The 17,400-nt window shown below is 40.7% G+C and overlaps 1 protein-coding gene across 4 annotated transcripts in view; it reads right to left on the reverse strand.

The window, feature by feature from the left end:
- The window catches only part of LOC6548308 (putative polypeptide N-acetylgalactosaminyltransferase 9), a 57,938-nt gene extending 41,166 nt beyond the window's left edge, over nucleotides 1-16,772 (reverse strand). For 2 of the 4 annotated variants that reach the window (XM_026981247.1, XM_026981246.1), the window contains exons 1-2: nucleotides 16,296-16,772; nucleotides 1,316-1,373 (exon numbers count right to left, since the gene is read on the reverse strand). The gene's annotated coding sequence lies outside the window, so the exon portion shown is untranslated. The remainder of the gene's footprint in view (nucleotides 1-1,315; nucleotides 1,374-16,295) is intronic. The other 2 variants (XM_015156806.2, XM_001975285.3) reach the window with 1 other exon arrangement.
- Nucleotides 16,773-17,400: the final 628 nt, after the last annotated feature.

A 17,400-nucleotide genomic window follows, 5' to 3' on the forward strand; every position in this document is an offset into this window, starting at 1 on the left:
GCACCTTGGCCCTTTTAATTCGGTTCGTTAAGGTAAAATCAATTTGGAATCCTCTGGGAGCTAAGCTCCCTGCTCCAGACCGAAACTCAGAACCCTTTGGTGTTTCCTTGCACAAGCTGGTGGATTACACTGCTCGTACATTGGACGAATGGCAATTACAAACTGCTTAAAAGCAAATAAATCCCTGCCAGGCAATTGCATCCACGACGGCCAAAGGATAACGAGTATTTGTGGGGCGAGTGTGGCCGGCACATAAATATATATAAACATTTGCCGCTCCATTTAATGAGGCTGCGAGGAAAACATTTCAGCTGCCTACAGCTCGTTATCCGCGGACAACGCGTATCTGGTCTCGTATCTGTTTCTGTATCTGTATCTGGAGGACATAAAACTGTCAAAAAGTCGCCTATATAAATCGCTAAACTAAATGCCTCTCATAGTTTAATGCCACCTCGAGGGATTTGAAGGAGCGAACGGATGGATCTATGGAGGACCAGACAACGTGTCTCTATTCAAGTCCAACATCCACGCCTCGATGTCATTAAAACCGAATGAATTATGCAGTAGCCCAAGTGAGCTACTTGCAGTTCGGCCCTTTAAAAACAGAACAGAAAAGTGCACAGCGGCAAAAAGACACGTCACTATTTCTTTAAACTTTTTGATTCCTGATATATAATATATATTTCCAAAGTAATTTCATAATTTGTAATAGCCCCTATAAAACCCTATATGAAAATTGAATTTATTCAGCACCAAGCTCGGAATATTTCATAACTATGAAAGAAACAGCTGCGATTTTGTCTCTGTGTAGCTAACTTCAAAGCGCTGAAAAGGACAAAATGCGAGGAAAGAAGACGACCATTGAAGCAGTTGACCAGTTCTTGTCGCGACTGCAGTTGTTTGTTGTTTTAATTAACTAATTAAGATTTTTCTATGTCGCGCCTAGGTAGAAGAAGCGGCCGTCCAAGTGCCTCTGGAATGCCAGCAATATTTGTTGCAGGAGAGTTGCTAAGGACCCAATTAACCTTTTATGGCCATTTGGCACAATAACGAGGCCAAGAGCGAGAGACAGCCGTGCAGACACAAAAAAAAAAAAAATTAAAGAAAAATAAATACATACAAGTATAAACGGCTGCGACAGACACACAATCGAGACAATGAAACCTGGTCTCTTGGCCAGTTAGTTGGCCGTAAGTAGCCAGCCATGTTCAGTGAAATTGTTAGCCATATTTGGCGCACAAAACAATGGCTATCATAAATTCCGACTACAAATTGACATTGAAAATTGGTTTGTTTTCCCTCCAGTTTTGCTCACCTTTGCATGAGTTTCCTTCGCCGCTGCCTGATTTTTTCTGGGAGCGTGACCACAATAGCTGCAATTACAGAAAAATATGCACAGAATATTAGGTGGAGCTTCGATTAATTTTCCACTATCAAACTGATAGGGGAGTGCTTGTAGCTCTAGATCACTATGCACTTAATTATTTTTGTAAGGCTATGAATTTATGGCACTGAGTCCATATGTTTGTCGGGGGAGTATTCATTTCCGTTTTGGCCACGCACGTGGAAAATTTCCCATAGTAAAGGCTTTTATTAAAGTTCGGGTAGTGCGTTAAATATGAAATTAATATTCAGAATTTATGGGCTTAGAAATGGCAAACGCTTGTTCAGGAAACAGCCATTGAGTGTAATATTTATGGTGTGTTGCTAACGTAGTTCAACTACAACATTTTAAGTAGTTGTTGAATTGTTTAAATTGTTTACTTGAGCAATTTTACCTAAAATACTTTTAAACCATAACGAATTTGCTTATATCAGTTTCGAAAGCGTTTAAAATCCTGCATGCAGATTCCCTGATACCCATTTTCGCCAACAACATTCCTAAGCATTTTCCCAACATTTTCATTTTGAGGTCACCGGCTAATCAATATGGTTTAGTGTCCCCCAACGGGGTCTCCGACATTTTTCTTCTCCACTTTACCTGGCTTTCTCTCGGGTTCAATTCAAACGCCCACATACAACGTATTATCGCATATTTTTCCTGCTTTTTGCCATTTTGCCCTGTGCTCTGCCAAACCGGTTAGGTGTTGGCCGTTGTCTGCCGATATGCAGCTACTTCAAGGCATACGAGGACAGACAGCTTGGCCAAGAACGGCGATCCAATCGCATGACGTTGAACTATGGTGGTATATGGTGTGGGGGCAGTAGACATGGGGATGTGGATATGGTGACCAACTCACCCAGATAGATGGGCAAAGCCAAAGTCCCATCTCGACGACACATCGGTGGGCTAATTGAAATGGCAAAACTAATTAGCGATGCTTTGAGAGCAGACTGCATTTCCACTGGCAAAACATACAATGTTGCCCGAATGCCAGATAAAACCCAAGCTGATGCAACTGGCAACAAAACACAGAAGCGAGAACAAACTGTTGTGGCGATCGACTTTAAGCTACTTACAGGAATTGACCACCCAAACTGTTGAGAACCTCGATGGCAGTTCATTAAGGTAAATGGTGGTTCATAAACTTTAAGCCGATTACAAGAACGATTCCCTTTTGCCGAAAGGTATTCCAACTCCAATCCAACTCCACTCTGCTCTGGCTTCCAAAATAAATGGCGTAAATTATTTGCTAATGATCGACAGACAAAGTGCTGGGATTACGTCATGGGGACTGGAGCTATCATCGTTGTAATCATCATCGTCATCATCATCATCAGCGGATATGGGAGTTAATTTTGTGCAATTGTCTTGAACCGTTTTGAGTGGTCAATGCTATATCCCGCATAATCATCGATGAGCGAAGGTCGTGTGGCCATAACTAAACACGCGAAGCTTCTTTTTTTTGTCGTGTACTAACTAAAGTCGGAGAGGCGGATTTGCTTAGCTGGAAAACCAGTTATCACAGTGTCGCGTCATCGCAACAACAACTACAAAAAGCGGTCTCTCATTGGGAAATATGCAAAGGTTTAGATAAAGTCGGGTTGCTCGAATGTGACCCTTCAACAAGTCATTCCACATTTAATTACAATACAATAAAAATTGCAGGCTTGCAATAAAGGGTCGAAAAAGATATACACGCCAGCCAATAATTCTTCGCCAGTTGTTTTTGCCTCATAAAAATCCGAGTTATTTGCGGAACTACCATGGAGACATGGACAGGAATGCCCCTTACCCCATTCCATCCAAAGTCCCCCCCACTTGGCGACTTCCATGGGACAAGGGACGCCAGTGTTGTTGTCGTGTCAGCAGCATCCGGGGAATGCAAACTGCAGGTTTGGCGAGGAGCTGCAGTCCACAAATTGCAGAATCATGCAATTTGTGGGCACTTCGAATGCAATCAACAAAACTGTTTGATTTATGATCATTTGCAGTTTGCACTAATTTTTCAAATCACAAAAGGCACCAGCACCAACAAAAGCCCACAAAACCTGACTCGACACAAAAATTAATCATAGCACTGGGAAAGGATAGATGCAGGCCAAGAGGCAGCAGACATGAAGGATGAGGCCCAAGGAATCATTACAATCAATAACTAAAATCGATTCGGGCCTTCGCAGCGTTTCAGTAGCTGTCCGTTTTCAAATAGAAATGACCTCGTGACACGATGGTGAAATGGGCTAAATGTCGTATCCCTAGTTATGTACAGTAAACTAGCGATTTGAAGCTGGTATAATAGTTCTGATAACCTAAAAATATTGATAATGGTATCTTAGTCAAGCGCATTTCAAGTTAGTTAAGCTAAAATAACCATCGCTTAAGTTGAAGTATTTAAAAATCGTCGTGCTTATAAGGTATTTCCTGAAGCTGCGGACTATTTACGCGGGAATAAAACAATGAGTCACAGTTATGTGAACAATTTTAGAATTTAAAATGATCTTTGTTTCGAATCGTGTCCCGCAGGCACCTCCCAAACGCCCATAGAAAGAGGCGGAGACGTCCGGGCCAGCTCTTAAGAGATGTAATTATGCGCAGACTTCCTTTAGAATCTCGGGGACCGTCCTCCTTTGGGGAGGACCCGCGGACCGGCCCCTTCTGGAAGCCCCATTTTTGCATTGTGATAAACGAGCACTCCCTTTGTCTGGACTTTGGAGCGATCGCTCCTTACAACATCTTCATTATGAATTATGCGCTCAGCAGTTTTCCAGCAACGCATTCTCGTTCCCATGGGGCATAACTTTTGTTTTTATCACCCCAAACGAGGCGAGGACTTATCTTTGCCCTCACGAGTGCTTAAACTTTTGCCAACATGTTGCAACTAATTACATAAAGCGACACGTGCACGTTGTAACTTTATTTGTTACATTTCGAAATTAGCATGAATTTGCTAATTAGCTGCGATTGTAAAAGTTGCAGGCGAGGCGGCAGCGATTTTATAGTGACGCCAGCGATGGCCTCGATGAGTTGTGTTACTGCACTTTCCGGTATCTGCGAGTGTGGGTAGTATCTGAATCTACAAGTTTGTCGTTGCTACCCACAGCCACAGATACTTTACAGTTCCAATCTAAATATGAGCGAAAAGTCACTTGCAACTTGCAACACATATTGCAGAGAAGAGAATTCACAACTATACTACTCTATTAGTCAAATGCAGGGAGTTTCGGAGTGAATGCATATTAATAGCTATAAATTTGAAAAGCTCACACATTTCGGACACCTAGGTATTCAATTTGTAGCCTACAGTTAATGCTGACTTTAATTTAATTTAAATGTTCAAGAAGTGTTGCCAAGAACACACATATCAGATATAAAAATTCTAAGAAAACTATCGAAATATTAGACTCGACTTTAATTTAAACTTGGATAGTCCGTACGGCAGATAAATAGTAATATTCTAGGAAAAGGCTATCAAGCACTTGGACTTCTTTGGAAGCTAAGATATGCTAAATTAAAATGATATGGATAAATTTAATGGATACAATTTAGCTAAGCTTGGTTAACCTTTTAAATGGTCAACTTCAATTATCAGTAAAATATGTATGTTTTTTGTGCCTTCTTCATTTATTTAACGGGGTCCCCTATCAAAACCCGCTTATCAATTAAAAGGAAATCAAAATAGAAAATAGTACTCACATCTAATCAATCGCCAAGCAAATTGATCATTCTACAAAAAAAGCTCGACAGCTATTCACTCTTTTGATACGGAAACAGAAGAGTAGTCCGATTCATGGGCCACGTGGATACTTTAGCAAATATTGAGATATAAATACAGAGCGAAACACAAGCTTGTAAATTCATTGCACTCGATGCGGCAATTATTTGCATACATTCAATACGGATAACAAAACAGAATATTTGCACCTTGCCACAATTCTTTGTTTAGCTCTCCACCCCCCTTCCCCAGTGGCCATTCATTTTACATTTTCCATTCATTATACACATACACATATACTTTGTTAACAAATATTTGACCATTCGTTGCCAAAAATGTTTACATTTTACGTATTTATATATGTGCAACTGCTGTGTAAAGGCCATTTTTTTCTGTTTCTGTTTCAGTTTTTGTTGGCTGTTGTTTTTGGTTGGATTTATGCACATCAAAAGTTTGAAAAAATTATTTTACAAATGAATTTTGATATGCGGCTTGTGCATCACATCAGGAAAAAAGATAAAACCAAAAGAAAAACATGCACAAAATGCAGTAGAATGGCGATAAAAAGGGTAAACAAGCACTGCCCTAAATAAAATACAATAAACATTTATCGCATTTATTCATTGATGATATCAACACTGCAAAACTAAATATGCCCATAAAAACAAATGCGAATCTGCCCGGGGGAACCAATGACAGTGAAAGTGATCCAACGGATAGACACACGATGACGATGTCGGCAGATGATGATGGTGGCAAAAAATTTCTGAATGAACCTAAGCCAGAGCTACCGGCATTGATGGAGCGGGCATTAAGTTTACATAACTTCAGGCTAAACAAAAAATTAGCCAGAGTTCAAAGGAAAATATGAGAGATATGTAATCATGACTTATGAAAGGTGGAACGGGAAATGTTCCGTGAATTTCGATGAAAGTTATGCAAGGGAAAGCATTACAAGAATTATCCAACATAAACAATGAAGTATCAGAAAATCGCAAACGGATGTACACATAGCATATTTAAAGCGCACTTTTCACACTGAACTATTCACCCGAGCGCGTTTTAAATAAGTAAAATATAATAATAATGCTAACGAAATAAGACACCGGCTTCCATGCAAATTACTCAATTACGCTTGAAATAAAGCATTAAATATGCACTCATAATGATTCAATTTCCATTCATTTGCAGCTTCAGTTGGTTAAAACCTAATTGCAGCGGCACGAGATATTTCACCCACCGCGATGTTGTTTAAATTACTTTTTCTACAAACTTTCTTTGTTTATAAACAAAAAGAGAACACAACAAATACAATTAGAGTGCTCGACATGTTGGCAGATACAACAAAAAAGAAGAAAAATCAGGTGCCTTTGGCCACTGGAAATGGGAATACAAATACAAGAAAGAAAGAGTCGGCAGCGGAGAGAGTGAAAGAGAGGGCGCGAGACCGGCATAAGTAAATAGCTGTAAAGATCCCCAAAAGGCAATCAGACGGTTGTTCACCTGGCCTCTTCGGTCGGTGGTCACCTCAACACCTTTTGGACCGTGCCCAGTTTTCGCTTTATTCGGCGGTTATGGTTTTCATTCTGGTGCCTCTGTTCTTTTTTTTTTTATTATTTATATCGCATACTGCTGTATACGGTATACAGTATACACCTTTTGGTTAATTTTCAACGTGCCCGGAATGCCAGTTTATGACTCGCAGGCGTTCATGTCAAATTGACTGCCTTTTGCTGGGAGTTTTTCAAATTATACTTTTATCTGCGTATATCTGTAACACATTTTTGCGGGTGTTGATTACCAGGCGACCCACATAACCCACATAGCCACTGACAACTCGGCTCCATCTAATTAGGCTTGCAACACACACAGACCGCCAGGTGAAAAAGAAGTAAATAAAAGTGGAGAAAACCCCGACAAGATCCGATGAAGCAGCCGCCTAATTACAGCTCAATCAGCCTCAGATTCAGCTGTTGGATGTTGAATGTTGGTAGTTGGATGTTGCGGCTGCTGCAGGGCTCGGAAAATTGGCCCATGGCGAACCATCCGCTGGGTTACATAACTTCCAGCTTAATGACTTCACTAAACTCGGAGATTGTGGGCCCCGGTGGCATGCTTTAAATATTTTGCGGCACCTGAATGCATTTCACAAATTTTCTGTTGCAACCCGTGATAAATTGCAGTCGCTGGAGAGTGCAGCCTGTTTCTTACTCAGGCTCAACCCACTGCTGCTCTTTGATCACACTGACATTTTCTGGTTAGGCTGACTCATGAACTGCACCTTCGTATAGGCCCGGCTTAAACCATTAGCATTTCAGGCCCAAAGGCCAAACGCAGGCACAGTAAACAATTTCTAGTCCCAAGACATATTTGACTACAAACTTAAGCTGAATTTTCCCTAGTAGCTCTGAAATGAAGAGTGCTTCTTAAACTGATATACATCTACGCACGCTGGAAATCACATTTTCAGACCGATTTTTCCCGGTACATAGCTGATGCAAAAATGGGAGAAGCTATAGCTGTCATCATCTCCTGCATTTGCATTTGAAAGTGTCGATTCGCAATAAGCAGAGGGCAAAATAAGTGGAAAGATTGTGCTCCACAGCAGATGCGGGGTGTACTTTTGTAGTTGGGGGACCACAAGCCCCAACCGAGCGAAACATCATCACCGATTGTAGTGCTGTTGCCGCGGCCGTTTTGTATTAATGATGATGCAACATTTGCCACAAATGTAAAAAGTTAGGAGTAGAAAAGATACCCCAAGCTCCAATGGCTGAGTAAAGTTTATTGCCCGAAGGCCAAAAGCGCGTTTGAATCTCTCGTGGTTACCGTTTTTTTTTTCTTTTTGGCCAGAGTTGTAAACTGAAACCTTTTTTCGCTTGATGGCTGACGAGGATTGGTTTGTAAAGAGTTGAACATCTCTTCAAAGAACCGCAGGGTGCGACTTATTTAAAGGCCATTTTAGCTATTTACTGTTAGACATAAAAACAATTAACATTGGTATTCACTTCAAATCGAATTACCACTTTAACTGATGTGCAAAAAGCTAATTTGTATGGCTCATTTTGAGCACGTGAAATAAAACATGTATTGCTTAAGCTAAGAAATATTTCCCAACGTCAAACTGATCTAAACATTTTTTACATACGTATTGATTGACTGACTAAACAGGAAGCTTTTGTTAAAGTTTCAAAACATTCTTTGTACAACATTTTTAGTACTTTGTTTTGTATTTAGAAACCACATCAATTGCAACCACATATACGAGTATGTTCGTTTTAGTTATTTTTGAAAGGGCAATCTGACTTCGTTTTCGATTTGGCCAGCACTGGCACCTTCCTGGTTAAATGCCACCGATATGGCTGTCTCTCTTCGCTCGAGGTGACTTCAACTCACCTGAGGCATTTGCATTGGCATTTGCGGCAATGTGCGGCTCAGGTGAGCTCGATAGCTTGACAACTTCTGGTGATTCTTTGCTGTTGCGGTTACGGTTTAATGAACGTTCATGCCTCCTAATGCCGAAACGGAGGAAAAACTGTGAGCAAGAGTCGGCAGAACACTCTGTGGCATTGCAACAAAAAGACACCAGTAGCTGTTTCGTAGTTTTGTATATAAAACAAAGCACTGAAAGGCATAAACTAAACAAAACCCGTCGCTGTTGGAGGCAAAATCAGCGAATTGCAACAGGTTTCTCTCGATTGGCCTTTCGATGGCGGTGGTGGTTTATTAAATCTTCTGCTGCCCATTGTATTTGTATTTTATATTTTTGTCCATACATTTATTTTTCATTTTTCTGCCGCCACTTCTGACAGCCGTGATTTGTTGCCGAAGGTTAGTTCAAGTCATTAGAGCTGCCTTTGCTGCTTCTGTTGCCATAAGTTGAAGATGTTTTTGCCTTTTGCTCTTTGTGATATGGGCAGTTATGTGCTTCGAACGTCTATTGTTTATTCAATTAAAAAAATTGGATATTATCTTGGCGGTGAATAAAAGATGATTCGCTGGCGAATCGTTTTGTAAACAAAATGTAAACAAAAATAAATCAATAGGCTGATGTGTGATATTAACGAACTTAAACAATTTGGAATTTCCACATGTTAGTTTGTATGGTTTTGATTTTGAGGAATTGAAAATATTTGATTGCCATTTCAGTATTTGATTATGTATGGGAAATTAAAAGATCGAAACTAGTTCTCTTTTGAAATAAAGATTATTAAATGATACATTTTGCTTCAATATTTATGAAATGCATATGTGAGTGCTGTTTTCAATTCAATCGAAATGTGATTTTAGCTTCATATCTCTACATTCTTTATTTTCATTAAATTTAGCCTTTTCAGTTTATCCTGATCAACTCGTGCAGCAAAATTGTCTAGCCCAATGGCCCAAAGCGCCACAAACTGATTCGCACTCAAAACTCTTCTTTCGCACAAACCTATTTATAGTGATTTCCCCCATTCATTTCCCCTATCTGCCATTTCAGGCATTTGTGCCATTTCAGGCACTTCAGCAAATGACGGCAATTAAAACTTAGATGCCTGACTGTTAGTGTCGCTTAGTGGCCATCAGAGCTTTGGCTACATTTAATTATAACTTGAGCACTAATTGTGCGTTGTCCACAATTAAAAATATCTTTTGGCAAGTGGGTGGGGCGGCCAGCGCACAGATTTGTCACAGACGATGGGGCAAGTGGAGCAGAGGAGTCTGCTGCTAATTGCCGACCGACCAGGTCCAAAACGAGACATCCTCCGGCCTATGCCAACTATAAAACTATACAAACAAAAATAAAAAGTGAAAAAGTAAAAACAATGACAAGACAAATGTTGGGACATGCAGCAACAACAAATCAACACGACTGCAACATGCGGCCTACAAGTTTAGTGGGCCTACAAAAGAAACTTTTTTTATGCAGCTAATCCAATTCGAAAGCAATTTCTGGGATTGGGCGAGGGGATGGTAAATGGTAGATGGTGACTGGTGCCTGCTGGATGGTGGATGGTGGGTTGTTGAGAACCCCCATTTACATGGCCTAAGACCATGTCTGGGATCTGCCCACTTAGCCCGGCAGACGGCGGAGCCAACTTAGAAGACGAGTTCATTGAATTCTTCTCGCTGGGTATTCGCCAAACTCGTAAATTTTCAACATACAAGAAAAAATGAGAGGAAAAAAGAAGCCAAATCCCAAACCAAACAGGTTCTCCTGCATCCACCAAAAACAAAGATATGCACAGCGAAAAATGCGGCAAGCAGATGGCAAAAAGAGTTGATTTTAATCATACAAACATATTTTTGGGCATATATAACAAGAAGCATTTTATGTTATATAAAATAGTATACACCACGCACTGGCCGATTTTAAACGGATATCGAATACAGATAATAATAATAAATAAATAAAGAGAGCAACATTTTTTCAGTGTACACAAAGACCAGACTTTGGCTTACACATGTACGAGTGTGTGTATTTTTTTTGGGGCCTGCAGCATCTTTTGAGTGGAATGCGGCAGTCAACTGCCCTGAAAACTGAGACGACTCATCTTGGGTTTCGAATCTGGAGTCCGGGTCTGGGTTTTGGTTTTGGTTTTGGTTTTTGTTTTGGTCAGCAGCAAATGCATAAAAATCTGCGCCGCATTTCACTTTAGACTGCGGCTACTTCGATTAAGTAGCTGTCAGTATGTGTATCTTGTATCTCGGATCTCTCCCCTCCACACGAGAGTTGGGTGAAAGCGTTCGCATCTTTTCACACTGCACTTTCAGGCCACTGGCGACCCACTTCCATTTCCATTACCAGTTAGAGCCTTATCGAAGTGTCAAACAGTTGGCCAAACAAACTAATTGACCCAGAACAGGAATGGTAATCTAATACCAGAGCACAGCCGCAGCGACGCTCAAAAGAGAAGAACGCCTCAAAAAGATTGGTATCTCGGTGGCATACAAAAAGGCAGAACAACTCAATTCGAGGGATAATCTTTGTGTATTCCTTTTGTTGCCGCCAACAAAAGATGAGGGATTGCTGCCAGTCATTCCAGTGACCTTTCAGCCTCTCTAATCTTAAACATCAATCAATCAAAAATCTTAAACAAAAAAAAAGATTTTTAAAAACGGAAATGAATCCGCGCTTTGGACATTAACCGCAATTGCGCAGACAAACACGCACAGTGCGATAGATACACATATACTTGTATCTCATGACGCACAAAAACGGGTTCATGCTCAGGGGTCCCGAACCCCACTCTTTTGCCACCCACTCCCAACTCCCACTCGCAATCGCACTCGCACTGCCCCACTTAATGACCTTGTAACTCAACTGTCAACTGTCAGCACACGCAGCAGCAGAATGGCAACAGCAAATCAATAGCTCGGCCGGCCACAATTTATAGTATCCATGGCCATAAATTGGCCAGCAGCCCGCTTTTGCCCGCCACATGTCACGGCTTTTTGGCCAAGGGAAGGCAAGGAATTCTGGCCAAAATAGGCTGAAAAGCAGGCGAAATAGATTGGATTGTCTGGGAGGAATCAGCAGAAATCAGCAGAAACCGCACGGAGGCGCAGTGGGCACTCATTATCATATAAACAAAAGGGTTTCTCCATATACATACTATACATACATACATGCCAATCCAAATGTAAACTGTCGGCGAATTTATGTGTATGAAATTTTATGAATTTATGAAGAAAGCCTTCGCATGTGGGCCTGACATAATGGTTAAACAATGTATTCATTTGGACTATATGACCCAAGGATACCGCACTGGGAATACTCCTCAGCAACTTGTGAATACGAAATGAGGAGCGAAATATTTATGCGTTGAGTTCAACATATTTTTAAGAGAAGATCTTGCCGATTTGGCGATTTATTTATACAGCTTGTGGGGATAATACATACATACCGAATAATGGATTGCTTTAAATTTTCCAAACTAAATACTGTGCGTGATCGCACTTTTAAATCGCATTCTGTACACAAGAAATACAAATTTAATGAGTATATATGCTTTCTTTAATATTGTCATTAAATTTGGATATAATTTTCCTAATAAGGTACTTTAAGAACCTACACTAAGTATCTGGTAAAAGGTTTAGAGAGGCTCAACAGGTCAAAAACCTTTAAAGTCGACATAAAATAATTCTTCTAATTCTGTTTAATTCTATCCTTATAAAATATTTCATTAATCTTTCCCATTCGTACTTTTAAAAGTGTTATCGTACATAAGATGGTCACGAACGGAAATATGTACATATGTATGTACATGTACACTTGTATTTGATCCAAGAAACGGCTTATCACACTGGAACATTTTTGTGCTGGCACTGTTCACTTTATGCCAGTATTAAAGTTGAATTAGGCATATGAGAATGAGGCAGAATGTGGCAGGCAGCCAGATTAGAGGAGACGACCAGCGAGGAGCTAAGTAAGAGCAACTGAGAAAATACAAGTAGTTTGTGCGATATCGCGGCTGAAACTTCCGCAAATCCTCAGAGGGCCAAGGAAATGTGCCTAAGCAAGCACAAACACAAAAGCTCAGACTTAAGGCCCAGAACAAACCGAACCCTCAACAAGTAATGAATTACGCGTCAGACTTTCCACACTCCTTTCATGGGGAGCTGCGAACAATAAAGGAGCCAAAAAGGCAAAGCAGCTGAAAGCAGCTGAAAGCAGTTGCCAAAATGTTCCACCAACTTTGAGGTACTCTCACACTACAGAATGCTCCAGAATGAATTAGTGTACGTGTGGGGAAAGTACGAGTACATAATAGCCTGCTAAAAAGTTTTGTTTTGCATTGTTATCAGCCAAAGGAAGCAGAATTATAAAGGGGCCAGCCAGAAGCAAACAAAACATAAAACATGAAAAATAAACCGAAATCAGCAGAAGACCAGCACAACGCAAGTTTTGACAAAAGATCTCGTTCTGTTTGGAGGAAGCAGCTACGGTTGAGCTTTTGTGCTAAAGGATTCTTCCAAGGAGCAACTTTCTACAAGAGATAAATTAGTGGGTCAGTTGTAACTAGATTGCACAAAAGGGGGAAAACCAAATGAAAAATAGCGGGCGTGCAACGAAATAATAGGGCCATTGAGAAGAATTGTACGAAAAAGGTATTTAACATAAACATAAAAATCACAAACAAACATTTGCAAAAGAAAGTTGATTAATTTACTACATTACATTTGACGCATCTCTTTTTTTTTAACAAGTTAGTACTTTCAAATGGGAGAAGCACCTCAGGAATTCAAACGACGTGTCACTTGTCTGGCCAAATTGGATACTTCCATCTACTTCCACTCGAAGAACTTATCAGGAGTGCTCCTAACTGGGTTAGGGTTAAGTTTATCAGTACCGCCCATCCACTTGAACGTGCTGCATAGCATTTCCGTTTGACAACCGATCCAGTCACCCCCCACCACCCCACTTTGGCACGCCCATCAATCCCTTCAGCATTCCGTACATTAGATACCAGCTGGCAATTCGATGCGAAGCCGAAACGTGCAACCAGCCAGAAGACAAAGAATATTGTATATCGCTCTTTTTCCCATGTACCACATTTTGACAACTGTTTTTGCTCGTTTTTGCAGCAAACTAAACTGTTTTCCTAGTTCTAGTTTTTCTTTACTATTTGCTTATATCCAATAGCGAACGTGCAGACGTGCGAAATTCGAGAGAAGAAGCGGCCGTATGAGAAGAATTGGAACCGCAGTTCGCACCTGCTCGATATTATACCATAACTACGAGCTTAAGCCATGCTATCTCGAAGAGCTGGCTGAAAAGAATGGAGCCCATGATGTAAGCCCAGTCAAAAGGAATGCTAATATGCGGAGTGATTAATTCATCGAAATTAACATAAATGGCAACAGCTTCAACTTCTGCCGCCTGACCACAGGTGGCCTGCCATATCTTTGACCCTACCTTTAGCCCAACCTTTAGCCTTTTCTTTAAACAGACGCCAGTGGCCGACATAAATAATTTAATTGAATTGCCGTTGCTGCTTCTTAATGATGCAGCCAGGCATCAAACGAGTCAAAGAGCCGAAAAGACCTCTGAACTCAGGCATTTTCTCACCCGAAACCCGTTTATATGAAAATGGAAATGAAATTAAACGCAGAACTCGTCGGCACAGGCAACCAACGTCAAGTGACAGCGATGAAGGTGAATTTTATGAAATTAAGCAATGCTAACTGGGTGTACTCGAATAAGCCAAGGGAAAAGGGATAGGAAAAAGGGGTTTTCCCATTAACACAAGCGACATTTTCCCTTGTCACAGAGACTCGGTGTAATTGAAATGGCTACATTTAGGAACTTATTACTGGGAATAAAAATGTGATGAACTTCCAAATTATGCAGTAAAGACGCACTGCCATTCATTGTAGCCACAAAAAGTTTGCAATAGAAAGCGAGCAGATCGCAGTCCTAAATATGATACTGAATGTATATATCACGCGGGCCTAATATAAATATGATACAATCGCATATAAACTGGGCTAATTGTTTGGTAATAAAGCTATATAATCGCTCAGCCTGTCAGATGAGGAACTGTATTTTTTTAGCTAACAAAATGTTCCACAGTGATGACTCCCAACTATAACAAAAAGATAAGGCTCGCCCCCCAAAGATATATGTATGTACGTACGTATATAAGCAATCTTATCTTATCTAATCTAATTATACACATGACGGACAGGCAAAGACAGTCTCCGCACAAACCAGTTGAAAATAATACTTGACCAGCTGAACTGGTTGCTATTTATGCCAAAAAAAAAAAAAAACAAAATTACAGTCTAAAATATAATAAAAATTTCTGATTAATTAGACGGCAGTATAGGTGAAGCCTCCCATTTCAGCCATGACACCAATCCATGCCACAATCGACTGCCTAATCTAGGCGGCTCCAGCTAACGGCCGTCTTTGATAATTAATAACAAAAGGGGAAATTCTGGCTTCTTGCCTTTGTGCCTGCGATTCTAGGCCAAAGAGTTTTCCAGGCAAAAACCAAAACAAAAACCGGCAAAACGCACGCAGCCAGACAGACCAGCCAACCGGGCTAAAAGAGTGGGAGTTGAAGAGGTGGCTTAAGTGCTGCCATGGCAAAGCCAGGGGCAAAAACAAAGCGGACCCATTCAAGGGTTTTTCTCGCACAGAAATACACAAATATACACAGAAGTACACAAATATATACAACCAAAGACAAAACACAGGCACAGCTGCTAGCAGAGCAGAAGGCGACTATAAAAATCAAATGAAATATATTGATTTTTCTTTGCGAGTGCCTAAAAAAACTGGGGGGAGTCAGCAAAGTCAAGGAAATGCCCAATAAAAAGTAATTTGCAAACAAAACCTCGCATTTCTTCCGCACACAACTTTTTATACCCTCCACAAGTACGACGAAGCCAATTTTGTCTAGCCCTCTAAAAACTATACCCCTACTCCGGATGTTATACAATTAAATAATTATGGAAATATGATGGAAATTTTTCGGTTTCATTTACTTTTATTAGACAATTTTCATAGCTTGGTCGGCCTAAATCATAAATTTAGTTTTGACGCTTTAAAGGACACTATCAAGATCGTTTCATATTAATTTTAGCTATAAAAAATAAGATTTATTCCATATCAAGGTGTTGGCGAAAACTGCCCCATAAAATGTTTTAATTATCATTTGAAAAACTTAATTACTAATTCTGCGCATTTCGTTGCAGTTTTTTTCTATGTACAACTATCTCAGACGGATTGCATATTTATGTTTCGCTTTGTTTTTGTTTTCAGCTCGCAGACAAAGTCGAAAGCCCGTTGAAAAGTTGAAAATGAGGAAGTGCGTTACAAGGGACTGATACTAACACTAAGACAAGAGCAAGAAGAAGAACAAGAGCAAGAAGAACAAGAGCAAGAACAAGAACTGGAAGCAGAAGCACAAGATGAAGAGGTGGCGAAAGAAGGAGACGCATTGTAAAATGTCGGCCCAAGCTAACGGTGCACGAGCACCAAGGTAACAAACAAACAAACAAACAGCACAGCAAACATGAATGTTTTGTTTGATATGCTGTCAGGCGGGAAAGAGATGGCGCCAGTGGGCGGATGGGGAGAGGACGAGAGGAACTGAATGGGAGAGCGACAGGTGCAAGGCGAGTGGGAAAGGGACGGCATGCTGCCGGGTCGCGTGTTTACAAGCTCTTCTCCGTTAGTTCTAAAGACGAAAAGAAAAATGAAAAACTTACCCGCCTTTCGCTCTCCACTTTGCTCCTTGATTCTGCTGTCAAAAAATCCCAAGTTCCAATTCAGTGGGCGAGTTTCACTAAAAATTATACCCAGCGGCTGTCTTTTTGTATGCTTTGATTTTTACTCAGTTGCTTTTTGAGCTATTTCGATTGGCATGCTTTAATTTGTGTATGAATTTTTCACACTATTAATTTGTAATTTCTGCTTATTTTTGCCATTTGCATATATGATTTCACACATTGAAAGAAACTTCACAGCTGACTGTGATTTGTGTTGTTGCTGTTGTTGTTATTTCGTTATTTCACGCACACAGCCAGGCGGACACGCACAGACACACACACCTCTGCGTAGGTGTGAGGAGTGGAAGAGGAAGAGAAATGCAACGGATTCACAATTCACCTTAGCACGCGCGCTCTCCCACTCGCACTTACGGACCGACCGCGACCTGCTGATTCGACGGTCAAAAATCGACTGAGTGCTTCCATTGAAGTTTTCGCCGGCAACAGTGGCTCGCAACATGTTCGCAGTCCCGGGTTCGATGTTCGAGTTGCAAGTGTGGTGGAGCGGGGTATGGGTCTGTTGTGTGGGTCACTTTGTTCCTTCTGATAAACACTCGGTGATAAGCCAAACACAGACACACACAGACGCACTGAGAGACCCATTGTTGTTGCCCAGACATTGTTGTCTTCAGCCTGTGAATGACAAATGAGCCCGTATACGCCAAATGGTATATGGAATTTGAAATGGGATTGCAAGAGCGGTCCACCCTTATGGGTCATTAGGCGCGGGGGAGGAGACGCAGACTGTCATGTCGCAAAGACGGGATAAGAGTTTCCCCGAAGGTCCTCGCTTTTCATTTGGCGAGTGCTTGAAAGGCAAAAAAAAAACGACCACCGGAATCTGTTTAAACTCAAACAAACAAAATGAACACGAAAGCCTTAAGCTTGCCTACTAAACTAACTAAAGTAAAGATTAACTAGTTATCGCTAAAGTACTTATAGATATAAGTCATATTACAAATTTGTCATTTTATACATACAGGGTATACATATATACCCTTTAATTTAAATGAGCCATACGAGATCTTTTAAACCTAATATTTTA

Source organism: Drosophila erecta, unplaced genomic scaffold (assembly GCF_003286155.1).
Source record: "Drosophila erecta strain 14021-0224.00,06,07 unplaced genomic scaffold, DereRS2 tig00000092-arrow-pilon, whole genome shotgun sequence".
NCBI lineage: Eukaryota > Metazoa > Arthropoda > Insecta > Diptera > Drosophilidae > Drosophila > Drosophila erecta.